We start from the raw sequence: 22,118 nt of genomic DNA, 5'->3' as shown, positions 1-22,118 counted from the left end.
CTCCTCCAAGTTAGCAAAAAGAGATCCTATGATGGCCATCACCTCTAAACCCTTATTTTATTCTAACATTTCCCAGTATCTCATGCGAGTCTGAGATTCGTTCATGAATTCATTCAAATTCCCATTTGTCAATCTCTTTCAATTGCTTTATATCCAAATTAACCTCTCGAAGTTTTTCATGTCTACAAGATCATATTGTTTAGTTGTTTCTAACCACAGCTCCTCAGTTAACTTAGTTATTGTTGTTTATAAGTTAGAACTTAAAGTATGTGTTTCCTTTTACTATTGACTCAACTCTTTTGTATGTTTTTCTAAATTCTCATTAGGTGTAGGTAATTCTGTTCTACTATCCACAATGTATGTATTCAGTTTAGTAGACAGCTCTGTTCTAAGATTTACTATGTTTGTATTTAGCCAAGTCAAACACAGTTCACCAAAGGTTTGTGACAATCTCGTCAGGTAGTGCTGATGACGAGATCTAACCCGATGCAATGGATGAACTGCTACTCTGCTATTGCTACTGTGGCTGTTGCTTTGTGAACAATGGACCAGACCGTAACCAGATGCAGTATGTCGACATGGAAGTGCCCATCTTCCTAGCCGTAGTCTTAGTACTCTCTTTTGATTATGAGCTATTGACACAGGAAGTAATCTTTAGTCTTCAAATGTTTAACTACTCATTAATTTTCCATTTTAACTGCACTGTTAATAATAACTCAACCACTGGGTAATCAGAGTTGTTGATCAGTTGCTATGGACAACTATAAATTCTGGAGAAAGTTTTCTTCATAAAGCAATACTTTCCTTTCAGTTTTGACATCTTCTCAATTAAATATTACTTCTTGCTGACACAGTCACATGTTATCATCCTGTCATGATCACCAGATATGCACTGCATCAATCATCACTGTGCGGACACCAGATAAGTGATGTATCATGTGTTTGCGGGTATTTTATAGTTGCTGTAGATTATAAACTTCACATCCTTGCACTTGGAAATAGTTGCAGAGTTCGGATTTCAACAGGGTGTATCAACAGAACAAGCTATTTTTTCTTTCACCCATCTAATCTTAGAGTCTTTTAATAATAAATTATCTCCTGTTGGTATCTTCTGTGACCTTTCTAAGGCCTTTGATAGTGTTAATCATGACATCCTCTTAGCAAAGGCTGAATATTATGGTATAAGTGGCTCAGTTGGCTCATGGATTAAATCCTACCTAGCTGGAAGAAAGCAGAAGGTCATATTGAACGACTTTGAAGGGTACTCTGTCATCTAGCTGGGGCTCTATTGGCTGTGGTGTTCCTCAGGGCTCTGTACTTGGCCTCCTCCTCTTCCTCATCTTTATCAATGACCTTCCCTTGCATACTAGCTTTAAAACTCACTTTACTCTTTTTGCTGATGACACCTCTATCCTCATCAACAAAACTCCCAACCTCAATCTTGAGTAATCGGCCAATATTGTCTTTTGTGAAGTATGTAATTCGTTTGTAAATAATGGGTTATCACTAAATGTTAATAAGACCCAGTTTGTGAATTTCCAAGTAAGGAAAAAAGTTGAGGATCAATTAAGTATTGCATTGAATGGTAGTGAGTTACTACAAGTTGAGTCAACCAAGTTTCTGGGTGTGCACATTGACAACAGTCTAAAATGGCCTAAACATATTGCGCATCCACAAAAACTCAGCTCAGCAACATTCGCTGTTCATATTATTTCCAGTGTATGTGACTGAGACACCAAAAAAACTGCTTATTTTAGTTATTTCTGTGCATTATTGCTGAATGGCATAGTTTTTTTGGGGGTAATCAGCCACTACAAAAAAAAAAAAAAGAAAGAAAGAAAGAAAGAAAGAAAGAAAGAAAAATTCATTGCCCAAAAGAGAGTTATTAGGATAATGAGTGGGGTCCAGCCTAGACATTCTTATAGAAACCTTTTCATAAAATTAGGGATACTGACAACTGCATGCCAATATATCTACTCCCTGTTATGTTTCATTGGTAAAAATAGACAACCGTACAAAACCAATGATTCATACCATACCCACAATACCAGGAGGAAGATGGACCTCCATTATGAATCAAAAAACCTTACTATTGTACAAAAAGGAGTCCATTACATGAGATGCAAGGTGTTGAAGGCTCTCCCACCATCACTGTAATTACTTATCCATGAGCTTCCCAAATTTAAACAACACCTCAAACAGTATTTATTAGATAATTCCTTCTATTCGGTAGAAGAATATTTCAGTAGAGTTAACTGTAATTGATTTTTTCATTTACTAATTTGATGTGCTATTATGCATTACGATACTCACAATCACTGTTAACATTACTGTGTCTTTCATTTAGCTATTAAGATCTACCATATTTTTTAATGTAATTTTCTCTACACCTGTTATGTGTATTTTATCTTATACCAGATATCCTCTTCCAAGAGGTACTTTCATGTATTTCTTTTGTATTATTTGTAATAATTCTGACACGTCCTACACCCATGCAAATTCCTTGCAGTATTGGATTTATGGGATATAAGTAAATAAATGAAAATAAAAATAAATATTGTGGCCAAGGTACACTATGTGATCAAAAGTATCCAGACACTCCTAAAATAGACGTTTTTCAAATTAGGTGCATTGTGCTGCCACATACTGCCAGGTACTCCATATCAGTGACCTCAGTAGTCATTAGACATCGTGAGAGAACAGGATGGGATGCTCCGCGGAACTTGGTCTTCAAACGTTGCCAGGTGATAGGGTGTCACTTGTGTCATACATCTGTACACGAAATTTCCACACTCCTAAACTGGTTATTAGATGTTATAGTGAAGTGGAAATATGAAAGGACACACACAACACAAAAGTGTACAGGCCAACCTTGTCTGTTGACTGACAGAGACCGCCGACAGTTGAAGAGGGTCATAATGTGTAAGAGGCAGACATCTATCCAGACCATCACACAGGAATTCCAAACTGCATCAGGATCTACTGCAAATACTATGACAGTTAGGCGGGAGGTGAGAAAACTTGGATTTCTTGGTCAAGCAGTTGCTCATAAGCCACACATCATGCTGGTGAATGCCAAATGACGCTTCGCTTGGTGTAATGAGCATAAACATTGGATGATTGAACAGTTGAAAAATGTTGCTTGGAGTGACAAATCATGGTACACAATGTGGCCCATCCAATGGAAAGGTTTGGATATGGCGGATGCCCAGTGAACATCAATCTGCCAGCATGTGTAGCACCAGCAGTAAAATTCGGAGGTGATGGTGTTATGGGGTGGTCGTGTTTTTCATGGAGGGGCTTGCACAGCTTGTTGTTTTCCATGGCACTGTCACAACACAAGCCTACATTGATGTTTCAAGCACCTTCTTTCTTCCCACTGTTGAAGAGCAATTCAGGGATGGCGATTGGATCTTTCAACACAATTGTACACCTGTTCATAATGCACCACCTGTGGTGGAGTAGTTAGATGACAATAACATCTCCGTAATGGACTGGACTGCACAGAGACCTGACCTGAATCCTATATAATACCTCTGGTATGTTTTGGAATGCCGAGTTCGTGCCAGGCCTCACCTACCAACATCGATACCTCTCCTCAGTGTAGCACTTCATGAAGAATGGGCTGCAACTCCTCAAGAAATCTTCCAGCACCTGATTGAATGTATGCCTGTGAGAGTGGAGTCTGTCATCAAAGTTAAGGGTGGACAGATACTCTGCATCCCTCCCATCATATGGTACATGTACAAACAAAACAAAAATTCTACTCACAGAAGACAGGTCACTACATGTAATAAACTAAAATGAAAGTTCCTTGTTGAAAGTTGTGGACGTCATTCATCAGATAGAAAGAATAAGGTATAACAAATTGTTGTAAGTCCAAGCAAACTTTTACACCTCAAGTTGCTGAAGCCATAAATTTGCAGAGGATTTCGGATGATATGAGAGACAATCCATAATGAAGAAATTAAAAGGACACACCTTCCACTCAGCACTGATAATGTTCGTGTCAGTTTATGGTTAGATATAATGAAAGACTGTGTTCAGAATCACTAGAAGATGACACAGACAACTTAGATAGTACGGATATGGTGACAGTGTGCCTGTCAGATTTATTATGTGATATATTGAAAAAATTTGGACCAAATGTAGTTTGTGTTGATTCAACAAATGGCACAAATTTTTATAAGCTACTAATGATGAAATTTCTGTGCCTGAGTCAAAATAACAAAGTGATTGATGTCTAGCTGTTTACAAGGTTGCTACCATAGCAACAAGCAATCAGAGAATGCTTCTATTCTCTACTACGACTACCAGCCCATTGACGATTCTTGTGGCCAGTATCAGTTGTGATCTTTTTTTGTTGTGTGCTTTGTTTCTCTGGACAGCAAGTTTATTTTGTGTTACAGAATGTCTGAAGCTTGCAGCAGAAGTGTGCGGTTAAGTGTGACTGCTTCGTGGTGAGACGTATGAGCTTGTGTGCTCGGTGCAGGAATATTTCGGGAGAGAGAGACAGAGAGAGAGAAAATGGTGAGGCTGTTGCCTCTAACAAAGGTAGATGAAAGAACTGCACACAGTCTGAAGAGTCATAAAAACACTTTCATGAAAGTGTTTACAAGGTTGCAACCATAGCAACAAGCAATCAGAGAATGCTTCTATTCTCTACTACAGCTACCAGCCCATTGACGATTCTTGTGGCTGAGTGGCTGAGATGCTAAAGGCAACTTCTCTAAGAAAGTGGAACATTCAGGTTTGAGTCCTGGTCAAGCAATTTTCAGCTTTCACCATGCAATACTATAATGCCTTGAGAGGCTGGGAGTCATGGTTTCCCATCTACCCCTTTCCTTTCTTTCCCCTTATTCTGTTTCAAAAAATTGGAGGATATTATGGTCTGTGAAATGAACTTAATGCTGCATGTTAACAGGGAATGTGAGAAGTTTGTAAAGTACATAATTCACCACTGTTGCTGCTACAGGCATTGTGCACACAGATGCAGTGGCAAAGGATCACCACTCTCTCCCACAATCAACTGTGCTTCATTTTCAATCACTTTGTTATTCTGATTCAGGTATAGCAATAGATGAATTTAGTTGTGATATACCAATGGCAATTTTGAATCATGAGAATACTGCAACAGTTTTCATTGCTGTCGGAGACAGGAAAGGGGTTACATATGCCAATGCATTTTCGTGAAGTGGTACGTGTGGATGGATATGTGTGTGTGTGCGAGTGTACACCTGTCCTTTTTTTTCCCCCCTATGGTAAGTCTTTCCGCTCCCAGGATTGGAATTACTCCTTACCCTCTCCCTTAAAACTCACATCCTTTCGTCTTTCCCTCTCCTTCCCTCTTTCCTGAAGAAGCAACTGTTGGTTGCGAAAGCTAGAAATTTTGTGTGTGTGTTTGTGTGTTATTTTATTGTGCCTGTCTACCGGCGCTTTCCCGCTTGGTAAGTCTTGGAATCTTTGTTTTTGGTATATATACTTTCTGTTACACGCAGTCTTAGGTCATAGGGGTGGTTGAAAATGGTGTATGTATGGGGCATATAGATTGCAGCCGGCAAAATAATATGAAGAAAGTTCATGATGGTCAAAATAAACACGTGCTGATATACAAGATCCTGCGCGTGTTGCTGGAAGACTTAGATACTGACAAATTTAATGATCTTCCAGAGTTATTTTCTGAAGAATGATAAATATACTACAATATTTGGTGCATATTTCACTGAACATTTTGATTACATACTACAACACTGTGCTTATTGTTGGTGCTGTATATTTGGCTTAAACACCAACATGTACCTGGAAGCAATGCATAGAGTGCTAAAATATCATTTTAAGAATGGTCAAGGTTACACAAACTGTTGATGGTAGTGATGGAATTTGTGTGCGAAAAACCTTTATAAAATTGTCAAAATTTGTAATGGCAGACAGTTACAATGAATCTAGGTAATTCAAGTAAACAGTGAAATTTTACAAATAGTTAGTAGTATTTGTTTAATGATATGTTTATAGTTGGTCTCACATTGGACATGTTACAGATAACATCATACACTGAAGAGCCAAAGAAACTGGTACACCTGCCTAATGTTGGGTAGCCCCCCCCTCCCACACACACACACACCCGCCCCTCCGAGCACACAGAAGTGCCACATAACAATATGGCATGGACTCAACTAATGTCTGAAGTAGTGGTGGAGGGAATTGACACCATGAATCCTGCAGGGTTGTCCATAAATCCATAAGAGTACAAGGGGGTGGAGATCGCTTCTGAACAGCATGTTGCAAGACATCCTGCATATGCTCAATAATGTTCATATCTGGGGACTTTAGCGGCCAGCAGAAGTGTTTGAACCCAGGATATTGTTCCTGGAGTCACTGTGTAGCAATTCTGGACATGTGGGATGTTGCATTGTCCTGCTGCAATTGCCCAAGTCGGAATGCACAATAGACATGAACGAATACAGGTGATCAGACAGGATGCTTATGTACGTGTCACCAGTCAGTCATATCTAGACACATCAGGGGTCCCATATCACTCCAACTGCACTTGCCCCCACTCCATTACAGAGCCTCCACCAGCTTGAACAATCCCCTGCTGACTTGCAGGGTCCATGGATTCATGAAGTTGTCTCCATAACTATACATGTCCATCCACTCCATACAATTTGAAACAAGACTCGTCCGACAAAGCAACATGTTTCCAGTCATCAACAGTCCAATGTCAGGGTTGAAAGGCCTAACAAGACGTAAAGCTTTGTGTTGTACAGTGATCACGGGTATACGGGTGGGCCTTCGGCTCTGAAAGCCCATATTGACGATGTTTTGTTGAATGGTTTGCACGCTGACAGTTGTTGATGGCCCAGCATTGAAATCTGCAGCAATTTATGGAAGGGTTGCACTTCTGTCACATTGAACAATTCTCTTCATTTGTTGTTGGTCCCATTTTTGCAGGATCTTTTTCCGGCTACAGCGATGTTGGAGGTTTCATATTTTACCCAATTCCTGACATTCATGGTTCACTCGTGATTGTATGAGAAAATTGCTCACTTCATCGCTACCTCAGGGACACTGTGCACTATCATTTGTGCACCGACTATAATACCAAAGTGAAACTCACTTAAATCTTGATAACTGATCTAACAACTGCATCAGACACTTGTCTTATATAGGCATTGCTGACCGCAGTGCCGTGTTCTGCCTGTTTACGTATCTCTGTATTTGAATATGCAAGCCTATACCAGTTCCTTTGGCGCTTCAGTGTATACAGATGGTAGAATTTTTTAGTGGTGTTTGGTTAATAGTAGAAATGTTACCAGTAAAATAGCAGAGTGCATGATGTTCCAAACAGTTCTGGATTATGTCAGAGATTTCACCTGTTCTGAAGAAGTAGAGAGGTTGCACCTATTTCCTTTGCCAGTCATCCACAACATCAATGTATTTGGGGATTGATATTAACCAACATCATAACATTGACTGCAATTCATGGAAAAACTGGGGACTGTTCTACTTTACCAAAAAATATGATGGTAGTGTGGACAGTTTACTGAGTAAAGACATGGTGATAGTGTTAATGACAGATTTACCATGTGGATAGCTGATTAATTTTGTATCCAATATTGTCTGTGTAGGTCAACCAAAGTTGTCAGTACCATTCATCTACTTTGACTGATGATGTAACTGTGTTGTGATATCATGGTGGCATGGCATACTTAAATCGCATCATGTTTGCAGATGGTGTGTTGGTGTATCTGGTGGCACTCTAGTGTTGGGTGTTTATGTTTTGAAATTGTTTGTTAGGTATGTCAGTATTACATTCAACTTCTTGTGCGTTGTGTGTGAGCTTGATACTGGAAGAGTTTGTGGAAGTATGCTAGAAGTTATTTTGGTTATATAGCTATGGCTAACAGATTCTTGTTTGTGTTTGTGTTAGTGGTTTACGTGTTGATTAAGATAGAAATTTCATTTCTTTTCTTTTTTTTGTGTCAGTTATGGACGTGACAAGTTTACCAACAGGTCCCTCCATTTGACTGTGGAGAATGATATGTTGACAACCACCCTGTTTCTTAAGTTATTTGGTCTTATTGCTTTCTTCAGTTATTTGGTGTTCTTGCCGAGTATGTGAAGTTTCACATGTATGGAGAAGAAATGAGTCTTATCGCAGTTGCTGCTTCTTTGACGAAGGAACAGTATATGTGGTAATGTCGGCAAGATAATGTATGGAGGTATATCCTGAGGGATCCTGGTGTGAAAATTCTCAGCTGGGCACTTGAGAGATTGGGTTATTTATTTATTTATTTATTTATATTTTTATTATTTTTTTCCCCCCGATAACATTCACCTATTGAATTTTATGCTCCAACAGGTGACTTGCAGCAATTATACTGTGAGTTAAGTAGTGAAGGGTACAGCAACCAATCACAACTGATGTTTATTGGACATCCAGATTTCAGTCACTGTGTGGCCATCTTCAGCACAGTAAATGCAAGTTAAAACTACATACACATTGTGATCAAAAGTATCCGGACACCCCCAAAAAATACGTTTTTCATATTAGGTGCATTGTGCTGCAACATACTGCCAGGTACTCCATATCAGCGACCTCAGTAGTCATTAGACATCGTGGGGCGCTCCGCGGAACTCACGGACTTCAAATGTGGTCAGGTGATTGGGTGTCACTTTTGTCATACGTCTGTACATGAGATTTCCACACTCCTATACATCCCTAGTTCCACTGTTTTCGGTGTGACAGTGAATTGGAAATGTGAAAGGACACATACAACACAAAAGTGTACAGGCCGACCTCGTCTGATGACTGACAGAGACCACTGACAGTTGAAGAGGGTCATAATGTGTAATAGGCAGACATCTATCCAGACCATCACATAGGAATTCAAAACTGCAACAAGATCTTCAAGTACTATGACAGTTAGGCGGGAGGTGAGAAAACTTGGATTTCATGGTCGAGCGGCCACTCATAAACCATATATCATGCTGGTGAATGCCAAATGACACCTCACTTGGTGGAAGGACAATTGAACAGTGGAAAAATGTTGTGTGGAATGGCGAATCACGGTACACAATGTGGCAATCTGATGGCGGGATGTGTGTATGGCGAATACCCAGTTAACGTCATCTGCCAGCGTGTGTAGTGCCAACAGTAAAATTCAGAGGTGGTGGTGTTATGGCGTGGGTGTGTTTTTCATGGAGGGGGCCTTGCACCCCTTGTTGTTTTGCTTGGCACTATCATAACATAGGCCTACACTGATGTTTTAAGAACCTTCTTGCTTCCCACTGTTGAAGAGCAATTCGGAGATCGTGATTGCATCTTTCAACATGATCAAGCATCTGTTCATAATGCATAGTCTGTGATGGAGTTGTTACATGGCAAAAACATCCTCATAATGGACTGGCCTGCACTGGGTCCTGACCTGAATCCTATAGAATACCTTTGGGATATTTTGGAATGCCGACTTCATGCCAGGTCTAACCGACCGACATCAGTACCTCTCCTTGGTGCAGCACTCTGTGAAGAATGGGCTGCCATTCCCCAAGAAACCTTCCAGCACCTGATTGAACGTATGCCTGTGAGAGTGGAAGCTGTCATCAAGGCTAAGGGTGGGCCAACACCATATTGAATTCCAGCATTAACGATGGAGAATGCCACGAACTTGTTAGTCATTTTCAGTCAGGTGTCCAGACACTTTTGATCACATAATGTATATGCACATATTCAACTGGACTACTCATGCCAAAGGTTGAGATGAATAGTCCAGTTGGGACTAAAAGCATATACGTGGTTTTAATGTTTTCTTACATTTACTGCACTGAAGACAACCACATGACGACTGAAATCTGGTTACGCAATAAACATTAGTTGTGACTGGTGGCTGTACTCTTTATTACATGAAATAAATGCGGTTACTCAGCACAACTACTTCCCAATGCAATCATATCTGTACTGTGAGTGATTTTTGTAAGTGTGTTTAGAATTTATTAATTATAATGGGGCAGTTGGGGAGGGTGGTTGTAGTTTGATGAGACTTCATTTAGGAAACAAAATTTTGGGATGGATAATAGTGTTATGGCTATGTGGTAGTGTGTGTGTGGGGGGGGGGGGATGGGGGGGTGGTTGTTCAGATGTAGTTTTTTGGGTGGTAGAGAAATGGAGAGGAGTGTATTGTTTTGGATGCATTTTCTTCGTATACATAGTTCAGGAATGGGGGTCAGCATTTAGTACTATTGACTTTAAGTATTATCATACTAGGACTTGTACGTATATAACAGAGTGGAGCTGGGGGCTGGGGTCATTGAATTTGTGATAGGGAGGGGAAGAAGTGCTCTTCCATCTTATACTCTCTTTTAGATGAATACTGGTGAAGGAAGTGTGTTCCTAGTAATTTTTGTCCATTTCAGAGTTTATTGAGGACTATGGTATTGGAAAATGTTTAGCCCGAGGGTCATTAGCTGAATAGGTCTATGGGTGGGTCAGAAACAGGTTTTGTTGGTGTGGTTTAAGTTGTGTTTGTGGGAGAGGCTTAGGAGTGTTTTAGGTTATTTTGTTTGGATTTTTAAAAAATTATTTAAGGTATGAATGTTGCCATTATTTGTTAAGTATTTTTTGTTGTTTAATTTGGTTTTTATTATTGCATGTATGGTACATGTGTCAACACCTATAACTGAATATTTCTTATATCACACCCATCCAGCAACTACAGACCATTGGCACATTGCCACTTTGCAGCTCACTCCTCTTTCTTTCCATGGTCAGTTGGCCTCCATAACAGCTGTTGTCCTAATGTTGTGAGTGAAAGTAGCAAGAAGTCCTTATTGTGCAGTTGGTGTGTGTTCAAAATGAACTCCATGATTGAAAATCCTGCTGACTGTGAGGTAAGGAGTGTTTTTTTTATTATTATTTTTGACTGCTCAAACGATGAAGCCTACCAAAATTTACCATCAGCTGAAAGCAGAATATGGTGATAATGTAATGAAAGAGAAATATGAGAAAATTGTGTGAAGTGACCAAAATTCAGCCTGAATGCCCATCACTCAGCACAGAAGACTGCAGTGAACAGCAGAATCTTGCAAGACAGGTGTGTAATTCTTGTGGATTGCACATTTTGTTTACAGACCTTGCTTGGTAAAATAATGTCACAACATCTCAGCTACAACAAAATTTTTGCACAGTGGATTCTGCAGCAACGGAGTGACCAATATAAAACTCAGAGAATGGGGTCACCATTGACATTGTTGAGCCGATATCAAGCAGATAAAGAAATGGATATTACTTTCTTGATTGGATTGTGGCTAGTGATGAGACCTAGCTCTCACACAGTATCGCAGAGAGCAAGTGCCAACCACTTGCTTGCCATCACCCCTCACCCAGAGAAAACAAGAAAAGTTAAACAGACTGACTGAACACAAGAGTTTATAGCAGCCATCTTTTGGGATTGTAAAGCTTTTCTTTTGGCAGATTTCTTGCCAAAACGCACTATGATTAATGCAAATCATTATTGTGAGACTAAGAAAACTACTGGGAGGCATCCATAACAGGAGGCAATGAATACTTTCTTGAGGAACTGTGCTTCTTCACCACAATTTTCATGTCCCCACACTGCTGCTGGAATTTAATGTAGTTTTAATCCAAAAGTACAGTTGGAGCATGTACATTTGTTATCACCCCTTTTGGTCCTACATGTGTAATGAACTGGCTCTACTGCCGAACCCATGCACTATGTCGAGGGAAGAGGCTGGTTGAGAAGAGCATGATGGAAATTGATGAGAGTTGTTTTGTCAGTGACATACATTCATTTCACTACACCTTACTAGATTTTACAAACAAACTCTTATGTTTAATGTCCGTACTGGCACAGTCCACTGGAAGTATGGCTTGAGCTCTGATCATGGGGGGTACACGCCGCAGTGACAAGCACATTGCATGACTGTGTGAACTGTGCAAAACAAAGATCACGTCTCTGAATGGTCGAATTCCAGCATGACCGATGAAACGTCACATCTTTTTTTGAATGGGTGAAAGACACTGCAAAACGAACAACTGAGCAAGACTTGGTGAACATGTTTGTGAGAAGTTGCTTTACCTTGACCCATGTGGTCCATGGTGAGAAAGATTGGAGGCATGTGTCACATTGCATTGTCCAACCCACACTGACTGACTGCTTTGTCTCATGCAAGCTAGTGCACGTTGCACCATTGACAAAATTTGGCATAACGGTAAATCTGCATGTGCATGCCTATGATTGCTGCACACTGTTTGCTTGTGTCAGCTGTGACCACAGTTCTGCTGTTTGCACATTTCTGTGGTACAGCCACTGCACAGATCTGCCCTTAGAGCAGAACTCCATAGCTATAAGAAAACATGGTGATCAGTCTGTGACGTGCCTCTGTTTAGAGTTTGCACACTGTGTGGTGATGTCAGTGCGATCAAGATGTTGGAGGATCGGTCAGCAGTGGCAGGGTGGTGGCCTGTGAAGTCAGCATGCAGGGGTGGTGAAAGTGCAGAGGGCATGCCGTTGTGTGGTGAGATAGTGACAGCAGCAGCAGCAGCCAGTGACCTGCCCACAGCAATGCACGGTTTAGGCATGCAACTGCGAGTCAATTGGAAAGACATCTAGATGGCTGATGCACTGATAGCTTAATAATGACACAAAGCATTCACTAGTGCTACAGTTAATACAGTACAATAGAATGAAGTTCACTATTTGAACTGTTCAGAATGACATCTAGAATGAAAAATCCAAGGTTCAGAAGTTGCACTGTCACACAAGTTTGCTACCAGACTCAGTTGTGGAAGAAGCACTGCGCAGCACTCGATCCAGCTTCAATGCTCGAGACAGCACACTACGAATAAAGTTGCATGAGTATGGTTTCGCTGTAACTCAAACACAGGTCCCAGAGCTGTGACAGACAAGGCCAGTGGCACAGAGGGTGATATCTGGAGTCCAACAGGAATGTGAATATTAAAACTGATGCAGATGCAGATCCGGCCTCAATGCCCGATGCAGCAGAGGCCCAGGGACATGAATGTGAGTTCAGGAGCTACAACGAACAAGCAGCCATTGTCACAGGATGCAGTATCCAGAGCTCAACTGGAGATACTAGCTGCAGATACAACCATCTGGAGACAGGATCTCTACGGCAGGTGGCGGTTTGGGGCACATGCTTGCTGCATTGTGTGGTATGGCATTTTTATGATGAAGCATTAGCATTTCAAGCATATGCAGCGGCTGGTGCCCGTGATGTAATCTGCAGGTGGGAATGACCCCTGCACCTCTGGTGGGTACTGTGTGGGTGACAGCACTGGCTGCATAGCCGAGGTGGTAGGAGGCACATGTGGTGGTGCAGTGACATTTGGCTACAGCTGTGCATCACCAGCAGTTATGGGTGTGGGCTCTGTCTGACTGTTGGTGGAGGGAGTGTTATCTGTTGTCAGATCTTCCGCTGGGTCAATGAAGAGGTTGGGTACTGGAGAAGTCAAGATGTAAGCTGGCTTGATGCAGTCAATTGAGACTCCAGACTGCTTCCTGTTGCTCTCATTACTCAGCGTTGCCACAACAGGCAATTATGCAGTGCGGTCCAGATTAGGACAACCGGACAGGTGGCTGTACCGCACCAGTACACAACATGATGCTCATGAAGTGCTGTACGTCGGTGTGCATGAATACTTACCTAGTGCCGTGTTGCATCTGTGCGTCCACTCTGAGGCTGGCCATGTGAGTACATAGAGGTACTGCCAGGGTGGGGGCTGTGGCACTGTGTACGAGTGGTGTTTCCTCTCGAAAATCTCTTGGGATTGTGAGTGGTTGTCCATTCATTTGGTCAGAGGTGATGCATTGATCTCCTCCTTCATCATTACCCACAGACTCACCAGCACCAGCAGGAGTGACTCTGTCTAGGCGGTGTCATGGCACATAAGGGCATCTTTCAGACACCTATGGGGCTGCTCAGCCATGCCATTTGATGTCAGATGGTAGCTTGTTGTTCTGTGTAATTGGACGCCACACAGTCTAGCAATGTGTGTGAACAACTTGCAGTAAAACTATCAGCCGCAGTCTGTTGTCACATGACTGGGACATCCAAAGTGTGCCATCCAGGTTTTGATGGTCTCAGCAGTGATGTCCGTGATGGTCGTTGTCTCTGGCTAGTGAGTGAAGGGGTCCACTGTAGTTAGTAGATAATGCTTGCCTTGTGAGAGAGAGAGTGGGCTGACAGGATCCATGTGAGGATGCATCAATCAGTGTGTTGCATGCATGCATGAGTGTGCCTCCTGACGTTGGTACACTAGATTAGATTAGATTAGATTAATACTTGTTCCATAGATCATGAATACGACACTTCGTAATGATGTGGAACGTGTCAGGTTAAAGAAAGATGTCTGTACAAGATTTTACATTACACAAAATATTGCATGACACTAATGCTTAAGTTAGTTTTTTTTCCCTCCCTTAATTTATATCTAAAAATTCAGCCAATGAGTAGAAGGAGTTGTCATCTAGAAATTCTTTTAATTTATTTTTAAATGTTGGTTGACTATCTGTCAGGCTTTTGATGCTGTTTGGTAGGTGACCAAAGACTTTTGTGGCAGAAAAATTTACCCCCTTCTGTGCCAAAGTCAGATTTAACCCTACATAGTGAAGATCATCCTTTCTCCTGGTGTTATAGCTATGCACACTGCTATTACTCTTGAACTGGGCTGGATTATTAACAACAAATTTCATAAGTGAATATATATACTGTGAGGTTACTGTGAGGATCCCTAGATCCTTAAATAGATATCTGCAGGATGACCGTGGGTGGACTCCAGCAATTATTCTGATTACACGTTTTTGAGCAATGAATACTTTTCTACTCAATGATGAATTACCCCACAATATGATACCAAACGAAAGCAGTGAATGAAAGTAGGCATAGTAAGCTAATTTACTGAGACTCTTATCACCAAAATTTGCAATAACTCTAATAGCATACGTAGCCGAACTCAGACGTTTCAGCAGACCATCAATGTGTTGCTTCCAGTTTAACCTCTCATCAATGGACACACCTAAAAATTTTGAAAATCCTACCTTAGCTACAGACTTCTGTTCAAAGTCTATATTTATTACTGGAGTTGTGCCATTTACTGTACGGAACAGTATATACTGTGTTTTATCAAAATTTAAAGAGAGTCCGTTTGCTGAGAACCACTTAATAATTTTGTGAAAAACATCATTTACAATTACATCACTTAGTTCTTGGTTTTTGGATGTTATTACTATACTTGTATCATCAGCAAAAAGGACTAACTTTGCATCTTCATCAATATGGAATTGTAAGTCATTGATGTATATCAAGAACAGTAAAGGACCTAAGACCAAACCCTGTGGGACTCCGTACTTGATAGCCCCCCAGTTTGAGGAATCAGCTGTTGTATTAACATTACATGAACCACTTATTTCAACTTTCTGCATTCTTCCAGTTAAGTATGAATTAAACCATTTGTGCACTGCCCCCCTCAAACCATAATGATTTAGCTTATCTAAAATAATTCCATGATTTACACAGTCAAAGGCCTCTGAGAGATCACAAAAAATACCAATGGGTGATGTCTGGTTATTCAGAGCATTTAATATTTGATCAGTGAAAGCGTATATAGCATTTTCTGTTGAAAAGCCTTTCTGAAAACCAAACTGACATTTTGTTAGTACTTTATTTTTACAAATATGGGAGGCTACTCTTGAATACATTACTTTCTCAAAAATTTTTGATAGAGCCATGCAACTGCATACCCCTTCACAGCATCACTTCTGAAGCCCAGGCCAGACATGGGTGTGCCTCTGGACTGGCACGATATGCAAGTGCATGTCCATTCACAGCAGTCCTTCTGCAGCCTATGCCAGATGAAATGTGCAGCCATGAGTGTCGCACTGGTGTTGGTGTCAGGGTGTGATAGTCTGTGGTCAAAGGCACAGCACTGGAATGTCTCCGGAAAGAACAGTCGGTGGGTGCCAGTGGAAATGTCACACCAAACCTTCCATGTAGAGCCTGGGACAGGCACTAGTTTCAGTTACAGAATGCTGGAAGTGTCATGGTAGAAACTGTGCAGCTTTTTATTATTATCCTGTACTTGGACAATGGCCTGAAAGTTCACAGGGGGCAATTTAACAACATGCACTGAGGACAAGTGATCAGCAACTATATGGTGGATGTCTACCATAAATTGAGACTCATAGTCTAAATGCTGTTGGTGCGGTGAACACTTGAGCTGATTGGTTTGAAACACGAGTTATCATTTTATAGTCAGTGAAAAGGACAAATTCTCAGGTTTCCACCAACAGGCAGATGTACACTACTAGCCATTAAAATTGGTACACCAAGAAGAAATGCAGATGATAAACGGGTATTCATTGGACAAATATATTATACTAGAGCTGACATGTGATTACATCTTCACGCAATTTGGGTGCATAGATCCTGAGAAATCAGTACCCAGAACAACCACCTCTGACCATAATAATGGCCTTGATATGCCTGGGCATCGAGTCAGACAGAGCTTGGATGGCGTGTACAGGTACAGCTGCCCATGCTGCTTCAACGTGATACCACAGTTCATCAAGAGTAGTGACTGGCGTATTGTGACGAGCCAGTTGCTCGGCCACCATTGACCAGACATTTTTAATTGGTGAGAGATCTGGAGAATGTGCTGTCCAGGGCAGCAGTCAAACATTTTCTGTATCCAGAAAGGCCCGTACAGGACCTGCAACATGCAGTCGTGCATTATCCTGCTGAAACGCAGGGATCGAATGAAGGGTAGAGCCACGGGTCATAACAAATCTGAAATGTAACGTCCTCTGTTCAAAGTGCCATCAATACAAACAAGAGGTGACCGATACGTACGCCGGCCACGGTGGTCTAGTTGTTCTAGGCGCGCAGTCCGGAACCGTGTGACTGCTACGGTCGCAGGTTCGAATCCTGCCTCCGGCATGGATGTGTGTGATGTCCTTAGATTAGTTAGGTTTAAGTAGTTCTAAGTTCTAGGGGACTGATGGCCACAGATGTTAAGTCCCATAGTGCTCAGAGGCATTTGAACCATTTGAACCGATACGTATAACCAATAGCACCCCATACCATCAGCCCGGGTGATAACACCAGTATGGCGATGACAAATACGCGCTTCCAATGTGCGTTCACCATCACCAAACACGGATGTGACCATCATGATGCTGTAAACAGAACCTGATTCATCCAAAAAAATGACATTTTGCCATTCTTGCACCCAGGTTCGTCATTGAGTACACCATCGCAGGCGCTCCTGTCTGTGATGCAGCGTCAGGGGTAACCACAGCCATGTTCTCCGAGCTGATAGTCCATGCTGCTGCAAATATCGTCAAACTGTTCATGCAGATGGTTGTTATCTTGCAAATGTCCCCATCTGTTCACTCAGGGATCGTGATGTGGCTGCACGATCTGTTACAGCCATGCGGATAAGATGCCTGTCATCTCGACTGCTAGTGATACGAGGCAGTTGGGATCCACCACGGCATTCCGTATTACCCTCCTGAACCCACCGATTCCATTTTCTGCTAACAGTCATGGGATCTCGACCAACGTGAGGAGCAATGTCGCGATATGATAAACCGCAATCGCGATAGGCTGCAGTCCGACTTTTATCAAAGTCGGAAACGTGATGGTACCCATTTCTCCTCCTTACACAAGGCAGCACAACAACATTTCACCAGGAAACGCTGGTCAACTTCTGTTTGTGTATGGGAAATCAGTTGGAAACTTCCCTCATGTCAGCACGTTGTAGGTGTTGCCACCAGTGCCAGGCTTGTGTGAATGCTCTGAAAAGCTAATCATTTGCGTATCACAGCACCTTCTTCCTGTCGGTTAAATTTCGCATCTGTAGCACGTCATATTAATGGTGTAGCAATTTTAATGGCCAGTAGTGTATTTCACTGCCGCGTATCAAGCAGCTCCCAGTCATAAGCACTCCAAATGCGTTGCAATTTCGATAACTTCTTTGAGAAAAACCAAGAGGCTGCCAGCTCCCAGCAATGTGCAGCTGTAGCACTTCATCAATGGCAGTCTGGCTGCCATCCACCATTATGGATACGTCCATGTTTTGTACGTGATGCATGAGCAGCATTGCTTCTGCGAAATTCTGTTTTGACTCTGCAAAGCTCTGCTCCAGTGCATCCATCCAGTTGACAGCTGTCTTCCCTTTTGACTTGGACTGTGTAATGCCTTAGTCATAGGTTCTTGCAGGTTGGCAATGTTGGGCAGATGGTGGTGATAAAAGTTCAACATGCCGAGGTAACAGCAAAACTCTTTGTGCATCTGTGGATGTGGCTTTTTCAGAACCACTTGTACTTTCTCTGATAGTATCGTTGATCCCAAAGGGGTGATTAATAGCCAAGGAACTAGATTTCTACCACACTGAATGTGCACTTCACTGGGTTGATAATGATTCTGGCTTCACTCAGGTACTGAAAGGTGGTCATTAGGTGGTGGCGGTGGAGCTCGGGTGACTTTGAGAACACCTGGACGTCGTTGAGGTATGTGAAATAACATGGGAACCTTGCAAGATGCCATCCATGAACCACTACAAGAGCTGGGCAGCTTTCCATTCCAAAGACTGAACGTTGTAAACAGACTTTCAAAAAGCCCACCGAGGCGTAGCTAAAATCATGAAGGTGCAGTACCAGATATTGATCTGGCACTGTTCATGAATTAAGGGCGCATTATTCTCCAGAAGGACACCACAAATTGCCTTCTTTGGAACTAAATGCATCATAGACGACCATGGGCTGCTAGATGGCCAAAGATGCCTTGCTGCATCATGGTCTCAAACTTGGTCTTTGCTACCTCGAGTCTATCGAGTGTGAGTCAATGTGGTTGGCACAATATGGGTGGGCCACATGCAGTTATTATGTGCTGTGCTGCTCTGTTGAATGCTTGATGTTCTTTAGTGCACTAGCCGAGTGGATGAGTTCCAGATTTTTTCCAAAATTTCAGCATAAGGTCCAGGGCATTTCACAGGTTTTATGCCGTATAATGTGGTCTGCCAGCACTCTCCCACTATCTTTAAATTTGTTTCTGCATCAGTGAGCCGACTGTGAACAATATCAGCTAGCAGCCTGTAGTGGCCAATAAAGTTTGCTCCCAGGATTGGTTCCTTGACATTAGACACAATAAATGCCCATGAGAATGTGCATAGTCTGACATCAAAATTACAGTTATGTTTGCCATGCATTTTAATGGCTGAACTGTTTGCTGCAGTGAAAGAGAGTGCCTCATCCCGCCTTCTGTCTCTTAGCTTAGAACCCGGGAATATCGACAGATCTGAACCCACCACATAAGCTTTGTTGCTGAAGCATGTGGGGTAGCAGCAGAAGTTGTTCAGCGGCTGCTCTGCTGTCAGCAAAGTACTGTCAAAATGGCTGGAGCTGCACTGCCTGTTGCGCGAGCCAGTCCTGTGGTTGCTGGATCAGCTGCTGCTATGGTGCCTGCTGCCCTCTGCCCATGAAAGTGCCAACTGATCAACCTGTGTGGTGAGAGCTGCCACTTGTGTGGCCAAGTTGTGAACTAGCTGGTGCATGTTGGCATCAGTGGTGGAGGCTGCAGGAGGCATGAGCTGCTGCTGAGATGGGGGAATGGTGTCGTAAGCTGCCACAGCCACTGTACTAGGCACTGTAAGCGGTGCGTCATGTACCCGATCGGGCAAGTTTGCAACAGCCTCCAGCTGCATCTCTTTCTACACTGCTGTTACCACCTGTTTCTGAACGGGGAGACTGCACACCAAGATAGTGCATAACAATGATTTCATTACCATGTCAGACTGTGTGAGGCTCCACAAGTGGTGCAGGGACTGTGAAGGTCTCCGGTTGCCACATACCTCTTGGTGCTGCAATTGGTGCACTCATTGTTCCTCAGATGACAAGATCCAACAGAATAGTTCTTTCTTGAGATATCTGTAGGAGGACTATGTTGGCGCAGTGGTGATTATGTCCCATACTTCAACAGTGTAGTTTTGGTCAAGCTGGCTTACTATGTGCCCAAATTTTGCGAGGTCACAGGTTATGTTTTTACTCATGGAGACTGCCTCCACTTGGCTGAACCACATAACAAAGTCACGGAACCAAAAGGTTGGCAGCCTAACCAACACCCTTCCAGTGCTTGCCACCACTCCAGCAGGCAGCGTCAGTGTAGCAGGGCATTGTGCGCCGAGATTTTCCTGAACTGTCAGTGGGTCCGCAGAGTTCGTGGTTGTGCAGAGTGCACCTGTAACTTACTCTCTAGCCTCTGGTTGTGCATGGGCAGGTCTTCTATACTCTTTTGTAGTTCTTCTAAAGTCACCATCTTGGCCAAGAGCCAAGTTCGTGTGCTAGGGGAAGTTGATAGTTTGTCTCTATAAAGCACTGTTGAGACACGGGAGGGTAAGAACCAATTCACCTGTGGTTCCACATTAATCATACTGACGAACATTCATCGCCATATGTTAGTCCCAGATCACATCAGGGTCACCAATGAAGGGTGGGCGTTTGTTATTGCTGTTTGCAGTTCTAGACATGTAGTGAACTGGCTTTACTGCTACACCCATGCACTATCTCAAAGTAAGAGGCTTGGTGAAAGGAACTGATGAGAGTTGTTTAGCCAGTGATGTACATTTATTTGGCCATACCTTGCTAGATGTTGCAAACAGACTGTTATCTTTAATGCCTGTATACACTGCACTTATGGTATGGCTTGATCACTGATCCTGGAGGACGCATGCTCCAGTAATAAGCACATTATGTGACCATGTGAACCATAGGTTGCATCTCAATGGTCAGTTTCTGACACAACTTGAAGAGTATCATGTCTTTCATGGCGGGACGAAAGAATCAAAACTCAAGCATTTGTGGGGAGTTGTGTTAACTTTCCTCATGTGGTACACAGCGAGAAAGATTGGAAGTGTGTGTCACGTTGTGTTGTCCAGCTCGCATTGACTGCCTGCTTTGTCTTGTGTGAGTTGGTACCCATTGCACCATTGCCAAAATCTGGAGTAACGGTGAATCTGCGTGCGTGGTCCAGTATGTGCTGAGCACTATTTGCTTGTGTTGGCTGTGATCACAGCTCTGTCATTTGCATCTGTGGTACAGCTTTCAAAAAGTCAACAAACATAAACAACTACTAAAAATCATGTTAATAACTACAAAACCTGAATGTTATTTCCATTCAGATTAATGAAAAGACTTAGGAAGGAGATTATCAGTGGAATCCATGCAGTAATTAAAAGGATATTCGGCTTTGTAAACTATGTATTATTGTAAAACTACTTCTTCTTGGAAATGTAAACAATATTATTTCAACTTATTTGCTATTTTGGAATATTATTAACTATTTATACATCTAAATTCCATAATTTGTTGTGAGAAACTATTCAACTTTTATTTGAAATCATCAAAATAACTACATTAAACAATGTAAACAGCGATTTTCTGATTGTTGTAATCTATGTAATCCTCAGTGCCAACAACTGATGGTGGGCAGTTTTAGTTACAATTTTTGTGAGGCACAGTTTCGTAACAGGTTCTGATGCAATCTTGTATCAATTCCTGTGACATGTGCATGACATCATTTGTGGTGCAATAAATAAATTGTAAACCAGATGAAATATTTCAGCAACATTATTTCAACAGAGTAAGATGAAAATATAATTTGCATGACCGTATGAGAAATCCAGGCTCTAATTTTCAAATGGAGCAAACTGCAGCGAACGGGTACCCTGATTTCTTCAAACTTCAAGAATCTATGTCGAGTGTCAACTCACATAGCCCAACAAAGTGGTTACATTTTAATCTGGTTGGAATAGCTGGTCTTAATTATTTGTCAGCCGAAGGGTATAACTTGGGAATTCTGAAGCTCATGGCCAGATATGGCACATATTTAAATGTAGGATGATATTATATAAAGAAATGAATGAAACCTGATGAATGTAACACAACTGTTTTTCCAATAAATATTGTGCTTTTCATTTTGTACTCTAAACAACTGTTAATTTCTGGATGGCCCTTATGAATCAAAACTGGTAAAGACACTGGTTTGTATGAATTTTTGGTTTGTGTTGTTAGTGTTTGGTAATT

The sequence above is a fragment of the Schistocerca gregaria genome, chromosome 5, assembly GCF_023897955.1.
Source record: "Schistocerca gregaria isolate iqSchGreg1 chromosome 5, iqSchGreg1.2, whole genome shotgun sequence".
Lineage (NCBI taxonomy): Eukaryota > Metazoa > Arthropoda > Insecta > Orthoptera > Acrididae > Schistocerca > Schistocerca gregaria.
Note: the sequence above shows the minus strand (reverse complement) of the source record.